General features: G+C 42.9%; 1 long non-coding RNA gene across 1 annotated transcript; it reads left to right on the forward strand.

The window, feature by feature from the left end:
• Positions 284 to 5,237, forward strand: LOC108636027. The gene is made up of 2 exons (XR_001918097.1): positions 284 to 618; positions 4,917 to 5,237. It is a non-coding gene; the product is annotated as an uncharacterized LOC108636027 (long non-coding RNA).

Consider the following 20,694-nt stretch of genomic DNA (forward strand, 5'->3'; position numbering starts at 1 on the left):
CAATCCCGGAGGGGAGAATGGATACATGTATATGTCAGGCTGAATTCCTTCGCTGTTCACCTGAAACTATCACAACACTGTTTGTTAACCAGGTTATACCCCAATACAAAATACAAGGTTAAAAAGAAAGAAACAGTCCCAGAGGTGACGTGATTTGCCCAAAGTCGGCAACTTCCTGAAATTAGAAACCAATCGGAAGACTTCCATGTGGGTGTTCTTTCCGCTGTTATCAGGTTACCTCAGAGCCTTAGGATCTGCTTTTGAAAAGGAATGAAGAGGTCGGTTAGGGAGAGCCACTGAAGGAAAAAATATTCGGATTTGGTAACTGCTTATGGCAGGGGTTGAAAGAGTCGGGGGTGATACAGTGTGTAATCGGCTTCCCCCAAGAAAACACAGTGTAAATAATTTTAGAATTGTTTTAGCTCATGAATTTTAGTCGAGTGCATCTTCGGGCGGGGAGGGGGCGGGGAACCTAACCTGTTTTATTTACCCAGCCAAGTGCCTAATGCAGAGTACCTAGTAAACGTTTGCCATCTGAATGACCGCGTGGCTGGGCGCGCCCCATCCACCATCGAGGTGCTGGAAGGTTTGTGGAGCCAAGCCCCACCTGGGAGGCACGTACGTCTGTCTTTTCCAATTTTTCTCAGTTATGGCTTTGCCCTGAATATTCTTTGTTCATAAATCCTTGGCTGCATCTCTTGATTATTTCCTTAGGATATTTTCCTCGATGTGGGATTACTGTGAAGGGTATGCACACATTTAAGGCTCTAGATTCAGAACCCCTCCAGCCGTGCAAGAATGAGTCAGCTTCCCAGCAAGCTGGTGTGCGGTAGACGACCAGTGAAATTAGGCACCTTCTGCCCCGAGAGGGGAAACCTAAGGGCAACCATTGTTTGGAGCAATTTGACCTGAAGATGTAAACATCTGAGCCTTCCTAGAGAGGCTCCCCCTGGGCCAGGGAGGGGAGCTGTGATTTATGCCTTTCCCTCTGCTACTTTCATTTCCTGATGAGTTAATATTTTAAAACTAATGAAAAACCAATATATGTGTCTTTAAGGACAGCAAGAGAAGGTAGAAGTGGGAAAACTATTTTAAGTTAAAGTCCTGGAGAAAGGGGAGGGGTGAGTGGTGAACTGTGAAACATGTTTCCAGAAGATGGGAGGTAAGTCCTTGGGGTCTGTTGCCAGTCTGGAGGGGCCCAAGGTGGGGTCTAGAGACTTTGTATGTGAAAGGCTGCTCTTTGGTTGTGGAACTTATGAGGACAGTGGTCCCCGAAGGACCTGGAAGGGGCTTTTAAAGCACTTTGGAGGCTCACAGTTAAATCTCCAGGGACAAAGGAAAACGATAAGGAAGTGGAGGGAGCCATGCAGCCCAGGCTGCTCTCAGAGTGCTGAGAAGGGAGCTTGTGGTTTTCCCAGAGAAGAGGCAACCACCAGCCGGGGAGCTTTTCTTGGTTTATTAAAGTGAGGACTTCCCACCCTGCTAGAGCCAGGAACCAGCCCCAGCTCTTTAGAGGTCCATCAGGTTCTTTTACAAACCATACGGAGGAGGAGAACTATTTTACAAATGTTTACAGGCAGTTTTATTTACTAAACTAGCTCTCATTTACTGGCAACTAAATTTATAGTCTTAATTGCCATCATTAGCATTTTTCTTGATAATAAACATACAAGATGTGTTTTATAGTTGATGGGGTTTTTTTTTTTAAATTAGCTTTGTGGGGGAGTTTATTTTCTTGATTGCTTTAAATTTCCTATTAAAGTCTTAAATTTAACAATCAGCTTCTCACAGTTCAGCAATCTACGAATTTTTCTGTCACTTTAATTCTTCTGAAAGAGCTTAGGCCAAACATGAACCAGCAGTTCTTAGAGGTTTAAATGAGTGATTTCAAAATCTTGTCACACTTCAAAATCACTTCGCTACTTTTAGAAAAAATATTACAGTTGCCCCTGCCTCCTTTTTGAGAGACTAATTTTATAGGGTTGGGACATCCCCTGGAACTGGTTTTTGTTTTTTTTTTAAGCCTCCTTGGTGATCTTTTAGGGAACTGATGCCTAAATGTTTATCTATTCTGTTTGTCTTTTAAAATGGGATTTTGAAATGGCAGCTTTAACTTCTAAAATATTAAATCAATTTGCATTTCTGGAGAACATTCCTTTTCACCTCTCTCCCCACTTGGCCCAGGCTTCCGCTCTCCAGGCTCTGCAGTCCTTGCTTGACACTTACTGCCCTGCGTTCTCTCTGGTTCCTATGACTCCTGGTTTTCCTTCCTGGCAGCATATTTGGGACTTTCTGTTGTTCACTGGCCTCTCTTCTTGTACTGTCTTTTGAAGCACTGTTGTTGCTTAAGGTATCCTGGAAACTCTAGTGGGCATATTATCCACTCCCACGATCGATCATTGATCAGCATTTGGGTGCTCACTGTTCTCTAATCTGCATCTCGCACTCTTTCTGTGGGAAGCCCTCCAGATGCCCACGTCAGCTGCCTAGAGAGCACCTACTCTCACAAAGCACCTCACACTCCCTGTTTTTCAAATATTCAGCTCCTCACCATGTTTGTCCCATGGTTTCATATCTCAGAGAAAGACTCTCCCAAGTTTTTCAAGGAGAAACCTGGGGATACCAGAGACTCTGCTGAACTTGCATCCTACCAGGTGGCGACAGTCAGTCTCTCAGCCTCACAAATTCCAGCTCCTTCGAATCTCTAGACTCCATTTTGTCCCTTCAGTCACTCCTTAGATCAAAATTCCCCAATGGCCTGCCTCATTCTCCCCACAGTGTAATCAATTTTAGTCTCCAGCTTTAAGTTTTCCATCCTCCCAGGATAAAGTTCACCTTCACAAACCTGGGTTAAAAGGTTATACACCCTCTGGGCCCTGCTGGTCTCTCTACCACACCTCTCCTCCCATGGAAGGCACTTTCCCCACAGCCACACTGAGTTACAGCTGCAGCACCCCCTGCCGGCCACTCCCCACCCCCCCCCCCCCCCTCCTCTTCTGGTCAATTTCTCTTCACTGTTCAGGTCCCAGCCTAGACACTGACAGAGAGCCTTTGAGATGGCCTCCTGCTATTCACACCTTTGAGTGTGAGCTGGACTTCCTGATGTGATTCTGGAGAAGAGAAGATGGCCAAAGTGACAGGCTGCTCCTTTCAGGCACCCTCCTCCACCTTACCTGCTCTGTAGGAAGCTAGCTGCCCTGTTGAAATGCCCTGTGACGCAGGGGAGGGCTCCAGCCAGCTGGACTGGAACTGACTCCTGTCAGTAACTGCAAGAGTGAGCTCAGAACTGGATTCTCCACCAGTTGAGCCTTCAGTTGAGAGGACGGCCTTGGCCAATGGCAGTAGTGCCCCGCCTCCCCATAAAAGGCCTTCAGCCTGGGGGCACCTGGCTAAGCCACACCTGGATTCCTGACCCCAAGAAACTGAGATAATAAATGAAAGGCCTTAAGCCTGGGGGCACCTGGCTAAGCCACACCTGGATTCCTGACCCCAAGAAACTGAGATAATAAACGTTTGTTGGTGAAGCAACTCTGCTTTTGTTAATTTATTACAGAGAAATAGATAACCAGTACCACCTCTGGACCCCTGCCCTTCCTTCACACCAACTTCAGGGTCCTTCTGAGTTCCAGTTTCCACCTCTCATGATCAGAACTTAGCCTTAGTAATAGAATTAGGATTTGTCCTGATCTCTGCCTCCAAACTGCAGACTATGGGGAAAAGTAGGATAGGAGGGAAGAAGGTCCCATTTCCTTCCAGAGACCCTGAATCCCACCCTGCTCCTACCACACCTTGGCACACCACAGCATCACAAAGAGCGCGTGCCCCAAGGAAGAGGCTCAGGCAGCAGAGGCACGCCTGCAGTCCCCACCTCCCGGCCAGTACTCACTGGGCCCACAGGCCTTTGTGGGCACACTGCCCTCTCTGAGGAGGAGGGTAGAGAATGGAGTCTCTCTTTGCTCTTTCGCACACAGCCTCAGGCCATGCTTTTGCCAGGGATCTGAGTAGGGGGAGCTAAATGGCAGGTGGGGAAGGAGGGCCGCCCAGTTCCTCCAGCCAACTTAACTGTCACACTGTTCCAGGTGTGGCGGGGAGGCCCTGCCAAAAGCGAAACAAAACAAAAACCCCACTAGCCCAGGGTGCTTCCTGCTGCTTTCACTTTCCTGTGACTCAAGGCACAGGTCACTCGCTATCTCAGACCTATCCCTGAGCTCTGAATACAGTTCCTGGTTCCCAGCACCCGCCTCAGGGCAGGTATCAGCACTTCCGGCCCTATGCCTGCTGTACCAGGAAGGTGGCATCTCCCGAGGCCCCGCCCCCCACCCCTGCTGCCAGCCAGCCGACATCTCTATTGTGCCCAAGCTGGATGAATCAATGTTTGAGAGACATGCCTGGGTATGAACACTTCTGTATTTCAAAAGAAAAGATTCTAAATAACACTGCACGCACGCATGGTGTGGGCTTCTTCCCTGCCCCACTCCCAGCAGTTTTCCTCTGGGCCCTTCCTCCTGCAGTGGCTTTCTGCTAGCTGCTGTCTGTGGTTAAAAAGGTTCTGCTCTAGAATGTGGTAGTGTGGTCATAGGAAGCACACAAGTTTGAGGGCGCAGGTCTGCTTTCAAAGCTGGATTCTGTCCTTTAGGATATCTGACCCTGATTGTGTTACTAGCCAGCTAGGCCTCATACTCTGGATGAGGTCAGCTAAAAAGCTGTTTGCCCCAGTACTGTGATTAGATGAAATAAACCATAAATATGACTATGCAAGGCATCTGTAGTAGTAAGTGTTTAATAATTGCTTCTTGTGTGTTTTAAAAGGACTTTAACCATCCTTGTAATTTTTCCTTGGAAATTAAGCTAAAGAAGATTGTTGATGTCTAGTTGACAAAGTGTCACTTTAGGTTTTTTGTTTGTTTTTTTGGCAGGAGGTGGAGTAGGAAAAGATTGAAGGGTTAGGGGACCACTGTTTTACTGGTTTCTAATCTGACTCTCCCATCTGCTGTTCTGGGCGATACAGTAGAAACAGCTGCTCAAATGCACAAGGAATGGATGTGCCTGAACCTGCCTCTGACTCCCAGGTGGTAAGGTGTTTTTCGTGTTTGTATTCAGGCCCCTGTGCCTCTGCTTTGGCCCTGTCACAGATGAAAGGGAATTGCTCGTCACTAAGAGCATGCAAACACACTCAGCCATTAGAGGCAGGTATACAGACTCAATTTCCAGATCAATAAACAGCTTGACTTCAAAAATTAAGTGCATTCGACTTTCTCTTCACTGCCCAGAGTATACACGGGGTCGAGTAACAAGTCAGTAGCCTTTTCAAATCCGTCCAGTTTCAGTCTAGAGCTTACCAGTGCCTGCGTGACGAGAAGTGCCAGACGCACTGCGGTGAGACTTTAGATATTGACATCGACTATAGAAGCATCTACACCCACAGAAAACTCATCGTAATTGTTCATCTTTTTCTCAACAATGTGAAAAGTTACCATAGTGTGGTAAACCGAGGTTTAATCAAAACCAGATCAAAATTTGAGTCCTGAAGTCAACACACTTACTTCCTTGATACCATAAGGAGGAAGGGGAAGTATAACAAGATATTTTAACAGTGGAGAGGGAATCTGACATTTTTGTATAAAGTCCACACTTCAAATAATACTCTAAAGGGGCGTCTACTCTCACCTAGTCCCTAGCAACTGTGTCTGAACTTGCTCTTCACCACAGCCACTTAGAGTCGTTTGCCGTTTAAAATGATAAATACCAGTCATCACGTATAATCATTGGTAAGACACTTAAAGAAAGCAAAATAAAGATGTCAGGGAAGGAGGCTGACAGGATTTGACTGGTTGCTCAGACAGGACTGCCTGACTTTATTTAAGTCATAATGCCCAGATCCTCAGCTTTGAAGATCCCCAAACTCCCTATTTTGCTGTATTGGAGGTAAATCACTAGGGCTCACAGTGGGAGCTAACAGTAACTAAACTCCTAAGAAACTTACGTGCAAAACCAGCTGCCAATTTATAGGTTCATAGTAAGAAACTGTAATACCAAGAGAACCAAATGGTCAGCCCAGTCTCCCTTATGGGAATAGACATAAGCAGTGGGCAGCCACGTGTTAGTCTAGGATAATAGAAGACAGAGACCAGGAGCTCACAATCAGGATCTGAGAGGTCAAGAAGCCCTTCACTATCGTGATAAATGAAAGCCCGTGTTATAAAACAGGATGTCCAGTGTAGCCCCCACTTTGATTATTTGTTTATTTTTCTTTTTTGGGTGTGCTGTGTGGCTTGTGGGATCATAGTTCCCCAATCAGAAATCGAACCCAGGCCTTCGAGAGTGAAAGCATGGCATACTTACCACCGGACCACCAGGGAATTCCCCCACCTTTGTTTAAAAATACAAACAAACCTGGAAAAAAATACATCATGATGTCTTAATAGCAGTTATAATCTCTCTGTAATGGCATTATGAGCAATTTTAATTTTTCTTATCTCCACTTTAAATTTTTTCCACAAAGTAATTATGAGTTCCTTTTGAAGAGAGAAAATAAAGGATAAGTGAAAAGTTCAACTTTAAAGTCTTTGTTAAGTAAATCATGAAAATCTACATGGAAAGCTATGCTGTCATTAAATATCATGTTGTAGAAGAGTTTTTAATGCTTGAGGAAGTGTTAATAGCAGTTAATATTTGTGAGGCACTTACCATGTGTTAGGTACATGTGCTTTATGTGTCTGAGCTCACTTAATTCTGTACCAAGCTTGCAAGGTAGGTGAGAAAGCTGAGGCCGAGAAACGTGAAGAATCTTGCCGGTGTCACCCAGCTGATCCCAAGGTCAATCTTCTCTTCCATAAAATGAGTTCCCTTCCTGACATTAACTCATCAGATTGATATTTGAATTCAAGAAGATAACAAATATAAAAGAATCCAGCGTCCATAACGGGCATCAGGAAACTTCAGCCACCGTCCAAATCCAGCCCTGTCACCTGGTTTTGTATTTTGTATGAGCCATGAGCTAAGAATTGTTTTCAGTTTTAAGTAGTTGGGAAAAGTCAAATCAGAAAGAGAATAGTATTTCATGACATGTGAAAATTACATGAAGTTCAAATTTAAGTGTCCAAAAGTAAACTTTTACGGGAACACTATCAAGCTTATTCTTATTTGTCTGTGGATGCTTTTCTGCTCTGCTGGGATGAGTAGTTGAGACAGAGCCTGAACCGCAAAGCTTAAAATATTTACTATCTGACCCTTTACAGAGAAAGTTTGCCAAAAGCCCCAGGTGAGGTCTAGCACGGATTATAATAGTTACATGAAGCCTAGTATTAATCAGTTAAAGCAGTGGTCTCTGACTTTGGCCGCACTTCAGAAGCTCCTTGCATGCTCCACAGGTCGCCCTACCCTGCTCCCCTGCACAATTACTGCTTATCCTGTAGCAAGGTTGTTGGGAAGTTTGTATTTTCATGTGCAAACTGTGTCTGATATGTTTGTGTTTACATATATATCCTATTTAATTCTGACAATAGTCCAATGACACCAGTTTTACAGATGAGGAAACAGGCTCACAAAATGAAGGTAGTTTGCTGAAAAAGTATATAGTTTAGCCAATGGCAGTAATACCAGTTTTCTGGAGCTGGTTTAGTGAGTATTCCTACTACACATGCTGCCTCTCTGCACCTCTCTTGCTGTTTCACATGCTTTGTTTATTCTCTACAACTGTTGATCACTTCCTATTTGGGGTTGGCACCCCAATCCCACATAAAAATCGAACATGAGTCCACTAAGAGTAGTAGCTAATCCTCTGGCCAACCACAGCTTACTAATGGGCAAAAACTAACCTCCTTTGAGCCCCAGGTAACATTTAAATCTCAGTGTATTTGAACCCAGTTCTTCCGAAACTGACCTTGCTGTCTTATTGAGGGGCACTGTTGGTGGATATTCTCAGTGGAGGCAAGCACAATGGCAGGTTGACGGGGATTTCTGTCTGGATAGGTGTGACTCCACTAAAAACCACACTATGCAGACTTTCACCATTCCACAGGGCACTTGTGTAATCTTGCATGCGCTCATTTTTACAAAGTGAAAATGGCTTTTCCTTTGTACTTTTGCATTTGAGTACCTCATGCTTGCTGGTAATGCCAACTCATAGCAAATGAAAGATCCATAAATAATGTTAAATCCAGTGGCAGAGTGTTTATTAATGCGAAGTGTATTAGTAAACTTTGATTCTATTATTTTTTCTTCTTCATGTAGAAGATGTACTTATTTTTTCATTATTTTCATGGTTCTTTATAGACTGTTACTTTGATTCAGTCTTTTTCCTTCTGGCATATTTAGTTTCTCCCTCACTGAGCCCCTACCCTTGTGGCCACTCAGGAGGGCAAGGCAGGCCAAGGGGAAGAGAGTGTTGGGTTCTTTGCCAGCCCTAGCTTGGAAGCAATGTTGTCTAGTGACTCTGCTTGCTGAAAGCGTGCGCAATACCTCTGGGGCCCAGAATCAGTAGAAAGTGTCGTGCAAAGTTGCTGCTTTCCTGGAAGAGCAAGTCTTAAATAGTTAATGATTGTAAAGAAACTCATTAAGAGAGGCATATTTTACCTCCTTTTCTGTCATCGTTGTAACAGAGGATTCAATCAACTTTAATTTATTCAGCCAGGTGCCTGCGGAAGCTGCCTCGTTTGTTTGGCTTTGTTTTCATGAAATCCCTTGTCAACTGTGTTCCAAGCATCAGTGAGCTAATCCTGCCCCTCTGTCAGATTCACAGTAGACAAAGGCCACTAGCACAGAGTCTCCACAATGAGAACGGCAGAGGATCTATTAATGTGTCAGTTGCCTGTGAATTACAGCCAAGATATTTGCCTAACATATGGCATAAGGTTATCATGTTGTAAAGCATCTCATTGGAAGTCAAGTATCCATGCCCGCTTATAGACGCTCATAACTACTTAGTTGTATAAAAAATTATGCCCAAGGACAAATATCCTTGGGAATTTGATGCAACCACCAAATTACAGTAGAGTTAATCTATTGGGAGCATTTTACTTTTTATAGGATAAAAATAGAGATGAAATCAGAGCAGCTTTTAGGGATAAGTGGAAAAACTGTCACATTTAATTCTAATCCTCAATTAGGACTGAGAGGCAGGGTCCATGGGTAGAAAGAGTGTTATGAGCAGATTCCATTTTATCCATAAAGACATTCAAATGGAAAGGAATAAGGTAATGTCACGGAGACAGATATCACCTGGTTTTCTGATTGCCCCTCCATATAGGCCCAAGAAGTTCGGCTTCCACTTTTGCTGATTACGAATCTTTAATCAGTAGCCCCAAGTTAAAAGAACTCAGATGCTAACTCACTAACAAAGCTCAAAAACAGGAATGTATAAAAGAGAATGCTAAATTATTCATTTCCAATGAGAAATAGAATGGCCAACTTAACAGTTACTGAGTCAACCTGACCAAAAATCTCTCTTCTGGCCAGTAAGAGAGGTTGCCTTTTCCTCTTATTAATTTTCCATCCACTGACCATCTCCCACCCTGATTTCTTGCTATAAATTTCCACTTTTCCTTGATGTGTTCAAAATCGAGCCCAAGCTCTCTTCCATACTTGCAAAAACCCCCTACTGTGATGGTACCTGAATAAAATCTCCCTCATCATTTTTTAATGAGGTTGAGAATAATTCTTATAAGGACACAAGTTATATGAGGTAATGACTCACAGTGTGACACCATCTTAACTACAGCTGAACTTTTAAATAACACGGGTTCAAACTGCATGGGTCCACAGTACTACATGATCTACAGTCGACTGAGTCCACAGATGTGGAACCAAGGATATGGAGGGCAAACTGTAAAGTTACACGCAGATTTTCAACTGAGTCATTGTCCCTACCCCTCCACCCCCATCCCAACTCCTTTGTTCAAAGATGAACTGTAACACAACAGCAATGACCTTAATTCCAAATAAGGTCACAGCTGAGGTCCTGGGGTTTAGGACTTCAGCGTGTCTTTTGGGACACAATTCAGCCCATAACAGGCAACTTCTCCAGAATGCATGGTGGGCATTCTGATGTTGCCTCCCACACTCTTATTCTTTCTTCCGGTAGTGCACCATCCTCCTTCAGTCCCCTCATTCCAAACCTGAGATTCCACACCTCTGGCCACACAGGACTCAAGCAAGGCTTGTGGCTGGTCAGCTAACACCCTTCCCTCAGATTTCTCTAAGTAGAGTTGGCGTGGGAGAAGCCCTCCCCCACTGGTATGTGGTACTTGGGCATGAAACCTTTAGACCTGCTGTGCTATGTCCCCAAATAAGTGGAAAGAACTTGTTTACAGGATGAGCCAATGAAGCCACCAGAGGGAAGAAGCTGAGATGAGGGGCAGAGAGCCAGAGCTTGGAGTTTCCCCAGGCTCAGCCTCAGCTCTTCCAGGGTCATGAGAACTAATCAGGCCTTCTTTGTGTTCAAACAAGTTTGAGTTGGGACCTATGATTTGGAAGGAAAAGAGTCCCAGGAGAAGACAAAAGATAAAGAGCATTAAGTGGATCCTTGAGGGCTGTGTCATTGGGGAAAACCCTGGAGAGAGCCTCTTGGGAAAGATAACATCCCCCAGAGAAGCAGAGGGGCTGGAACCCTTCTCTTCAGAAGAGAAGGGAACCCTGAGACATACTTGGGGACACTTCGTGGGCTGAGGCAGGTGGCTTGCTACAGGAGAGCCACTGAATCAGAAAACTTGGTGTTAAAACTCAGGTAGACTCAGTTATGACCCTGTGGGACCTGAAAATACTTGAATTAGAACTGAGAATCCAAGTTATCAAAAGGCTGGTTGATAAGCCTAGAATCCTAGCAAGGGATATTGACATGAGTTGAATGACTTAACTGTTTACTGGCACCAGGCTCTGATATCTGTTTCCATAACAGAACGTACCTGTCAGAAGAATATTAATCTATTCATTATTCAACAAATATTTATTAAGAGCCTTTGATGTCCCAAGCAGTGCTGTAAGAATGACTATATACTGATATGCAAAAGATGTGAACTCCCCTCCCATGGAGTTTTTAGTCTATGGAGGTAAAAAGATATTTAACAAATAAATATACTACTAAATGTACAAATTGTAGTAAATGTGATGGAAAAGTTATGGGAATTGAGAATTTTAGATCAGAAGGTCAAGAAAGTCCTCTCTGGGACTACTAAGACTTGAATAGAAGTTAGCCAGGTATGGGGAAGGGTGGTAAGGCAGGAGAAAACAGAAGAATCCACGTGCAGGAAACAGGTCCAGAAGGAGCTCGACAAGAAATGAGAGAGACGCATGGCTGAAGAATAACTAGGGTGGGCATAGCGTGGCCTAAGAAGAGCCTAGAGAGATGGGCAAAGGCCTGATATAAAGATCCTAGAGTCTCTCCCATGTAATTAATGTTCCAAGGCACCTCTTAAGAAAGAGAAGTGATTGGAGGACATAGAGCAAAGAGAGACCAATTAGGAGGTTGTTTGCAGTAGTTCAGATGAAAGAAGATGATGGGTGACAGCAGAGATGTCTGCATTTGAGACACTTATTAAAGGCAGAACTTACGGCTCTGGGCCTGGTGTACCTATCATAGGTGACATGAGGGAGGCATTGAGAATGACTTTCAAGTTACTGGCTTGAACTTTTGATGGTTGGTAGTGCCTAACTGAAGTGAGAAATAATAAAGAAGGATGTTGCAAAGAGATAGGCAAGCAGAATCAAAGAGTGATTGCAGGTTTAACATGTTCAGTCGAAGATTCTTGAAGGACTTTCAGGTGGAGATAGGAAATACTAGTTGGATAGTCAGTCTTGTGATATAGGGAAGATCTGGACTGCTGGTAGAAATCTGTGAATTACTGGAAAAAAGCACTTGGGATAGGATAGTTGAGACTGCCTAAGAACAGAGTATAGAGCAAGAGGAGAACCTAAGGACTGAAGGAACTCTTTGCAATGAGTTGTTGGGTATAAGCCACTGTGTTAACAAAGCGAACTGAAAAGGCACAACCAGACAGGTGGCAGAAGAACCAACAGCAGTTAGTGTCACAGATTCCACAAGGAGAGTGTTACGCGGAGACATTCCTCATGAAGTCCAGTAGGATGAGGAGGGAAAGGTATTTATTGAATTTCGTGGCCTCATCAAGAGCCTCCTCAATGGAGCAGTGGGAGGGTAAGCTAGACTGGAAAGGGTAGAAAGGTCAATGGGAGGTGGGCAATGGCGTTAGGAAGAAGTGTAGACAGTGCTTTCAGGGAATTCCCTGACAGTCCAGTGGTTAGGACTCTTGTGTTTCTACTGCCAGGAGGCCTGGGTTCAATCTCTCATCAGGGAGATCCCACAAACTGCACGGCATAGCCAAACAACAGTAACAACAAAACCCTCTGGGGCTTCCCTGGTGGCTCAGATGGTAGGATGGTAAAGAATCTGCCCGAAATGACGGAGACCCAGGTTTGATCCCTGGGTCAGGAAGATCCCCTGGAGAAGGGAATGGCTAACGACTGACACTTTCACTTCACTTTCACCATGGGAGGCAGAGAAATGGTACTGTGACCAAAGAGAGAATACAGGGTCAACAGGGGCAGGATTTAAATATGAAAGATAATAGAGCATGTGTGTTAGTCGCTTAGTCATGTCCAACCCTATGGGACCCCATGGACTGTAGCCCACCAGGCTCCTCTGTCCATGGGATTTTCCAGGCAAGAATACTGGAGTGAGTTGCCATTTCCTCCTCCATAATAAAGCATATTTGAATGCAAATGAGAATTATTCCCACTGAGCAGGAGATAAAGCACAGGGGAGGTACGAGGCAGGATCCAGGAAGTAGCCTGAGAGAAGGCACTCTCCTCTGGGCAGGGTAACACCTGACTCCAGCTGTGTGCTGCTTTTGTTGATGACCTTTTCCTCTTTATCCTACTCCTGGTTGACAGAAGAATGCTTCATTTTCGTGAATCATTTAACTGTGAGTCAGAGTCTACGTCTGTCTTTGTGTTGTATTTTGGTTTTATAGTTTTGTTCTTTGGGAAGAATTTCCATTTTCCTTAGATACTGTACTAATGAGAAATATTCTGTCCCAAAGTAGCCTGGGTGGTGTGATTGGAATACCTAGTAAAATTTATCCTTGCCCCAAAGTATCATTTGGTAAGAACTAATAATAATTAACTCAAGTACTGGAGTTACCTTTAATGAGCATCTTAATTTCACAGATATTACCTCCTTTCATCTTTTTTTTTTTCCCCCAGCCATGCATCACAGCTTGTGGGATCTTAGTTTCCCAACCAGGGGATGGAGTTCTGGCCCTTGGCAGTGAAAGTGCAGAGCCCTAACCACTGGACCACCAGTGGTCCCTGCTTTCATCTTTTATTTTTTTACACTTAAAAAAAATTTTTTATTGGCATATAGTTGATTTACAATGTTGTGTTAGTTTCAGGTGGACACCAAAGTAAATCAGTTATACAGATACATATATTCATGCTTTTTTTAAGATTCTTTTCCCATATAAGTCATTACAGAGTATTGAGTAGAGTTCCCTGTGCTCTAATAAGATAGCAGGTCTTTATCACTTACCTATTTTATAAGAAACTCTGATGTAGTTTTTATTATTATTATCTCCACTAGGAAAATAAGAAACTGAGACCAGGAGAAGTTAAGTAATTCATAACTTTTTAGAGCCGATAAATGGCAGATCCTTGGTAGTTTAAACCCAAAATTCCAAGAAAAGCTCTAACTGTATCTTTATAGACGTAGTTTCATTGTCCTTGAGATAGATGTAGATGATGAAACAATCACAGATATTCTGACAACAGCCCTCAATTGTTAGCCTCTAAGAACAGGGACAGGGAGCGGGGGTAGAAACAAAAAGCCCACGTTTGAAGTTCAGCTCTGAAAGCCCCTTGAGAGTGCCCTGAACCCCATCACGTGGGAATCTTTCACAGATAATCATCATTCCACAGAATTCAGCTCATGTCCTCACAAGCAAAATTGAGATTGAGAAATGATCTGGTTCCTGTGGACAATCAGCCTGGAACCAGGCATGAATTAGCTGCAATTAACCAGGAGGAGGCTTATATTGTTACCTTTCTTGTAGCAGCACACAATGTGGAGGGCAGAATAGAGGTTTCTCACAGCTTAATTTTCTGAGAATAGTGTTTGCAGTTGGGATGAGACAATGGAAATGAAATCCTCTTGAAAACAGTGCATTCACATTGCTGTGTGATGGTGGTGGGGGAAAGTAACTGGCAGCTCATGGCATTACCCTAGAGGTCAGGGTCTGTGAGCCAATGACCCTTCCTCCTCCCAGGGAGTTCGGAGTCTACGGAGCCTCCCTGAATCCCCCAACTGTGATGCTCCATTTACTGATGGGCCCTTAGCTCTTCCAGCACATGGGAAGCCCACGAACACTGCAGTGGGAAGCCTATCCCTTCTCCAGCAGATCTTCCCCCAGGAATTGAACCACGGTCTCCCGCATTGCCGGCAGATTCTTTACCAACCGAGCTACGAGGGAATCCCCTCCATCACAAGAGATTCAAAATGGAAGATGGACAGTGTCCTTTAAAAGCTTTGAGGACAGTTCAGAAGCCTAAATCAACTCTTTGTTTATGCAAAGAAAAGAAAGATTTTGGAAAATGTCCACCATGTAGTTAAGCTGTAGGACTCCTCCACACACACTTATTGATAGGCAAACTGAGAAAAGCCATCCCTTTTTCAGAAAATGATCCTATATAAACTAAGAAGGTAAAATGATAGGTGCAATATTTGGATTCAAAAGGACCAGGGGTGGGATGGGATGGGAGGTGGGAGGGAGGTTCAAGACAGAGGAGACATACATATACCTATGGCTGTTTCATGTATGGCAGAAACCAGCACAGATTGTAAAGCAATTATCCTCCAGTTAAAAATAAATTTAAAAAAACGGACTGGGGTACAGTCTCATTTCTATCACTTATAAGATGTGAGGTCTTACTTTATTTCTCTCAAACTCACTTTGCTCAGTGATACAAGGAATATGATAACAATAATAATGCTTAGTTCACAGCAACAGTGTAAAGTGAAGAGATAAAGTGACAGACCAGATAAAGTAGGCAAAGTGCTTGGTGTTTTGTGTGACAGCCATTGGTCTATAGCTGACAGGCTACAGTCTATGGGGTCACAGAGTCGGACATGATTGAGTGACTTTCACACTGTAGCTGAAATGTAAGAAAGTGGGTTTGTAGACATCTTGAGGAAAGTATAAGGAATCAAGTGAGGTTTTGAGAACAGCTGCTACAGAGTGAAGAAGTGCTGGTCTGGAGAAGTGGGTGGTGGGTGTGTCAGAGGCTTGGTGCTCTGAGGGCTGTAGAAAGCGGTCTGCTGGCTTAGTCAGATTTGGACTGGAGGCTATGAAGCTTGTGTCATTCCTAACACATTAAATCAAGTCCTTCATATTGGCTTCTAAGTTCAAGGTTTTATAGCTCACCTTGGAGGGTAAAAAGCATTTTGCTGCTAGCTTCACTGTTGCTTGTGTGCTTGTTTTCCAACACAGGTGCTTTCATTTCTGAGAACCAGTTTGTCAAGACTAAAGACTAATGCCTATGCTGTAGGCTTGTCTTGAGAAAAGAAAGCCATTAATGTCAGTTAACATATTAATTGCAGAAAGCGCTTCTTTAGGTTTCTGTTGGCAACAAGTTACCAGTCTAACAGAGTAAGTGAAGTGCATCCAGACTCAATTTAAAACCTGGCCAGGCAGGGCTTTTAATCTCCATGCTTCAGGTTTTCGTTACTACCGTTGCCAAAACGCCAGGCTTATAATTTACAAGTATTACCCGTGTGTCACTTAGAAAGAAACCCAAACCTAAAAATAGAAATGAAACTCAGGAAAACACCAACCCAGATAAATGAATCTCATATTAAGTACAGAAAGCTTGTAAACTGTGCTCAAGGTTATACTAATTGTTAAATTTCAATTGATTAAAGCAAGTGCATTAACAAGTCAGTATGTCACTGCCCACGGGAAAGTGACAATTCAAGAGAATTACCTCAGAAAATTTTCTCACAATCATTTGCTCTTTTTTCTTCCTGTCCAATTATTCAGTTCTTAGGTAACAGACTGCTCTTTCTGTAACAGCCATGATAATACTTCCATTGTGATTACTTTTTATTTATAATATTCATTTGGCTGTACCAGACCTTAGTTGCAGCCTGTAGGATCTTTAGTTGCAACATATGGGATCTAGTTCACCAGGGATTGAACCCCAGGCCCCCTGCATTGGGAGTGTGGAGTCTTAGCTACCAGACCACCAGGGAAGTCTGCATCATGATTGCTTTTACCTAAAGCATTACTCCTATAGGGCCACAGTCACTGACCTTCCCTGTGCAGAACTCTGTTACACTGCCACACACTCTGTCCTTAACCCCGATCCTTGTGAGAAATGTGTGTGCCATTGTTCAGGGTAGGAGAAGAGGTGGAAGTTAAGGGTAGAAAGAGAGTACTTGTTCTTAAGGGTAGGCCAGAAGTGAGGATAGTTGCAAACCATTGCATCCAAGCCTAAAACCTTGGACCTCCTTTGTCTTTAGCCCCCAACCTCCACATTCTAGCCAATCACCAAATCCTTCTAATGTTTTCTCAATTTTTTTTTTTTTTAACATTATCCATCCTTTCTTTCCCTTGTGTGATGGTTTGTTTTATATGTCAACTTGGCTGGGCTATACCACCCAATTATTTAATCATATGCTAACCTAAGTTTGGGTTACACTGAAGGTATTTTATAGATGTGTTAACATCTTCGATCAATTAACTTTAAGTAAGGGAGATTATCTTGTTAATGTGGGTGGGCCTCATACAATCAACTGAAATTGTAGGGGAAGGAAAACTTTTTATCTGCCCTCTTAGGTTAAGTGAATGGGAGCTGCAAATTGAACTGATCAAGACCAATCAACAGGAAGAGAAAATGGAGTTTATTTATGCAATGTGCATATAGCGGGAGAACTCTGTGAGAACTCACAGGAGTGGTTAGAATTTGGGATTTACATACCATCTTAATATTAGGTGAAGGGAAGATGGAGGAAGGCATTTATGGAAAAGCAAGATAATGGATTTTCAAGAGAACAAACAGGAGATGAGAAAGGTTGTGATGATGTTTGGCTATACAGGTATGAGTAGTCTTTCCTGCTCCTTCAGGACCATAAGGAAACCTCCTTTGTAGAAGGGGTAGCTCTTCTTCATAGTCTCCCTTCTGGGACTAGATCTACCTTGAAGAAGAATTTATGGTAGCCTAATTTCCCAGAAGTTGCTGTTTTCAGTCAGATAAGATGAGCTCTGAGAATGATTTTTCTCCATCTGTTGAATTTCAAATATCTTCAGCTTAAGATAATCTTTATACCAATGTTTGGTTCTGAGTGGACAAAAACTGAGGTTTCCCAGAGAGGAAGTGATTTTGTCTCCTCAACTTCTGCCTAAATTCTAAGTCTTCAGCCTGCGGGCCTGCCCTAAGCATTTCAGACTTATCAGCCTCCACAAATGATTCAGCCAATTCCTTAAAATCAGTCTCTTTGTATATGCATACATACATCGGTTCTGTTTCCCTGGAGAACTCTGAGAGGTACATAGTGCCACTACCACTAATGAAGGATCTTATCATCTAATATTCATATTAATGGAAACTTATGTAGTCTTCCTATTCGAAGTATTTCTCTGCTCTAAAGTCTTATACAGCAACTTTTCTTCCTTCGGTTGCTCTCCTAAGCCTGCAGAGCACAGCACAGCTCATTAAGGAGGCAATCTAGGTCCTCAGCAGTTGATGGACCCCACCAATTCAGCCTCCTTTTCCAGCACACTTTCTCTTGTCGCCTAGTTCCTGAGTACGCTGTGGGCCCTGTCAGCTTGTTACTATCTACATTTTTTATCACCCATTTCCCCATTCCCTTGTCTTTGTTTATAGATGTCCTACCATCCCTCCAATGTCTAGCTTTTCTGACAAGCCTTCTTTTACCACTTATATTAGTTTCTCGCTCAGTCGTGTCCGACTCTTTGCGAACCCATAGACAGTAGCCTACCAGGCTCCTCCGTCCATGGGATTTTCCAGGCAAGAGTACTGGAGTGGATTGCCATTTCCTTCTCTATTTCTATTTCTACTGTAACAAATTATTACAAATTTCGTAGCTTAAAACAACAACACAAAGTTGTTCTGTTACAGTTCTGGAAGTCAGGGGTCAAAAATCAGTTTCATTAGGCCAAGGTCAAGATGTCAGGAAATTTGGTTTCTTCTGAAGGTGGGAATATATTAACTTGCTTTTTTCAGTTTCTAGCAGTCACCTATATTCTTTGGCTTGTGGACCCTTCATCCATCTTTAAAGCACATCACTTTAGTCCCTGCACCTGCCATTGTCAAATGGCTTTCTCTCTCATAGAGAAATCTCCCTCTGCCAACTTCTAAGGTTACTTGTGATGAAAGCACTCTCTCCCACTCCAGTCAGCAATGGTTCCCTCACAATTCTTCTCAGTCCACTCAAGCACTTGACTTTTTCTCTTAAGCTGGCTAACTTGCTTCCATTTCATTAACAAAACCAAGGTCATCAAGCACCAGATATCTAAACTTCTCCCACTCCTAGAAATGCGGCTCCATTTCCCACCATGGCCACATCCTTCCCATGGATCTCAAAAGATGAGACATCCTTCTGTTGCTCCAGGCCAACTCATCTACCTCTGCCCTTGGGTTTTCTGTGTCTTGTTTTTCCCAGGACCTTGCTTTATCAGTCATGCTCGCTATCTTCAACATCTTCCTCCTAACTCATTCTTTTCATGCTTTCAACAAATGCAAATGCATTTTATGCATTTTATGCATTTTATGCAATAAAATGCAATGCTGGGACTCATAGCCTACAAGCATGATCAAGTTACTCACACTAAAACACAACAAAATGTATAAACAAAAAACTGTCTTTGAGCTTTTATTCCTTTCTAGCTTCTACTTTCTCCTTCCCTTCCTCAAATTAGATCTGTTCATCTGTTCCTCTAAACCTGTTGATTTCCCACTTTTCTCAATCTCAGTTCATGTGACTATTATCTAAATTAAAAAAAAAGCAACCCACTTATTCCAGACTCTATGCTCTCCTTCATATACATCCAATAAATAACCAAGTACTTCTTATTTTTCCTCCTTGAAATCTCCCAATCTGTCCTCTTTGGATAGTTCATTTATATCCAATTATGGCCCTTAATGATATTTCGCCTAAACTACAGCACTATAATCTTAAGTAATCAGCCTGCCTGCGGCCTTATTTCCTTTAATCTGTCCTCCATGCTGCACTTAGATATTTAAAAACATGAATCTAATTATGTCATCCCCCTGCTTAAATGCTTTTAATGGCTCCCACTGCTTACAGCCTAAGTTCGAGCTCTTCATTAGCATGGCTCACAGGCCCTTCACGACCTGACCAAACTTATCCCCCATAAATCCTAATCATGCACTTGACACTGTAATAATTCTGCATGTTCCTTCAACATGGCGTGCTTTTTGCCACTTAAGAGCTTTTGTTTATGCAGTTACTGTAACTTTGAAAGGCCTGCCCATGTTTGCTCATCTGTCAGTCTCACATTCATCCTTCCAGATCTGCTCAAGCAGCATTTTCTCCAAATCTTTGAACAACAAGCTGTGCTAAACATTCCAGCCTTGTGTTTCCCTAGTACCTTGTTCATACTTTATCATGTTATGTTGAAATTATCTGTTACCTATCCAGGATCTTTACAAGCTCCTTAAGGACACAGACCATGTGAACTCATAAAGTAATATGGTGAGTATATTTCATTTAATACAGAACTTATATTACTTTGTGTATTTGGGTAATTACTTTTTATATAACTGTTATGTCTCCCTTGTGAGGCTGGAAGCCCATTAAGGGTAGGAATTATATTTTATAATATTGTGTATCTTTATCAAATAGCTAATGTTCTAAAGATATTCATTAATGATTATTATTGTGAAGATTATGAAAAACACCTCAAGGATATACTCTACTATTTGTTCAGTTGCCAAGTTGTGTCCAGCTCTTTGTGATCCCATGGACTGTGGCATGCCAGGCTTCCCTGTCCTTCACTATCTCCTGGAGTTTGCTCAATTTCAAGTCCGCTGAGTTGGTGATACAATCTAACCATATCATCCTCTGTCACCCGCTTTCCTTTTGCCTTCCATCTTTCCTAGCATGAGGGTCTTTTCCAATGAGTCCGCTCTTCGCATTAGGTGGCCAAAGTATTAGAGCTTTAGTTACAGCATCAGTCCTTCCAATGAATATTCAGGGTCGATTTCCTTTAGGATTGACTGGTTTGATCTCATTACTGTCACAGAGTCTCAAGAGTCTTCTCCAGCACCACAGTTCAAAAGCATCGTTCTTTGGCATCCAGTTTTCTTATGATCCAACTCTCACATCCATACATGACTACTGGGAACACCTTAGCTTTGACTACCTGGACCTTTGTTGGCAAAGTGATGCCTTTGCTTTTAAATACTCTGTCTAGGTTGGTCATAGCTTTCCTTCCAAGGAGCAAGCATCTTTTCATTCCATGGCTGCAGTCACCACTCACAGTGTTTTGGAGCCCAAATCTGTCATTGTTTCCACTTTCCCCCCTTCTGTTTAAAATGAAATAATGGGACCAAACACCATGATCTTAGGTTTGTTTTATGTTGAATTTTAAGCCAGTTTTTTCACTTCTCTTTCACCCTCATCAAGAAGTTCTTTAGTTCCTCTTC

This window comes from Capra hircus, chromosome 5 (genome assembly GCF_001704415.2).
Source record: "Capra hircus breed San Clemente chromosome 5, ASM170441v1, whole genome shotgun sequence".
In the NCBI taxonomy this organism is placed as follows: Eukaryota; Metazoa; Chordata; class Mammalia; order Artiodactyla; family Bovidae; genus Capra; species Capra hircus.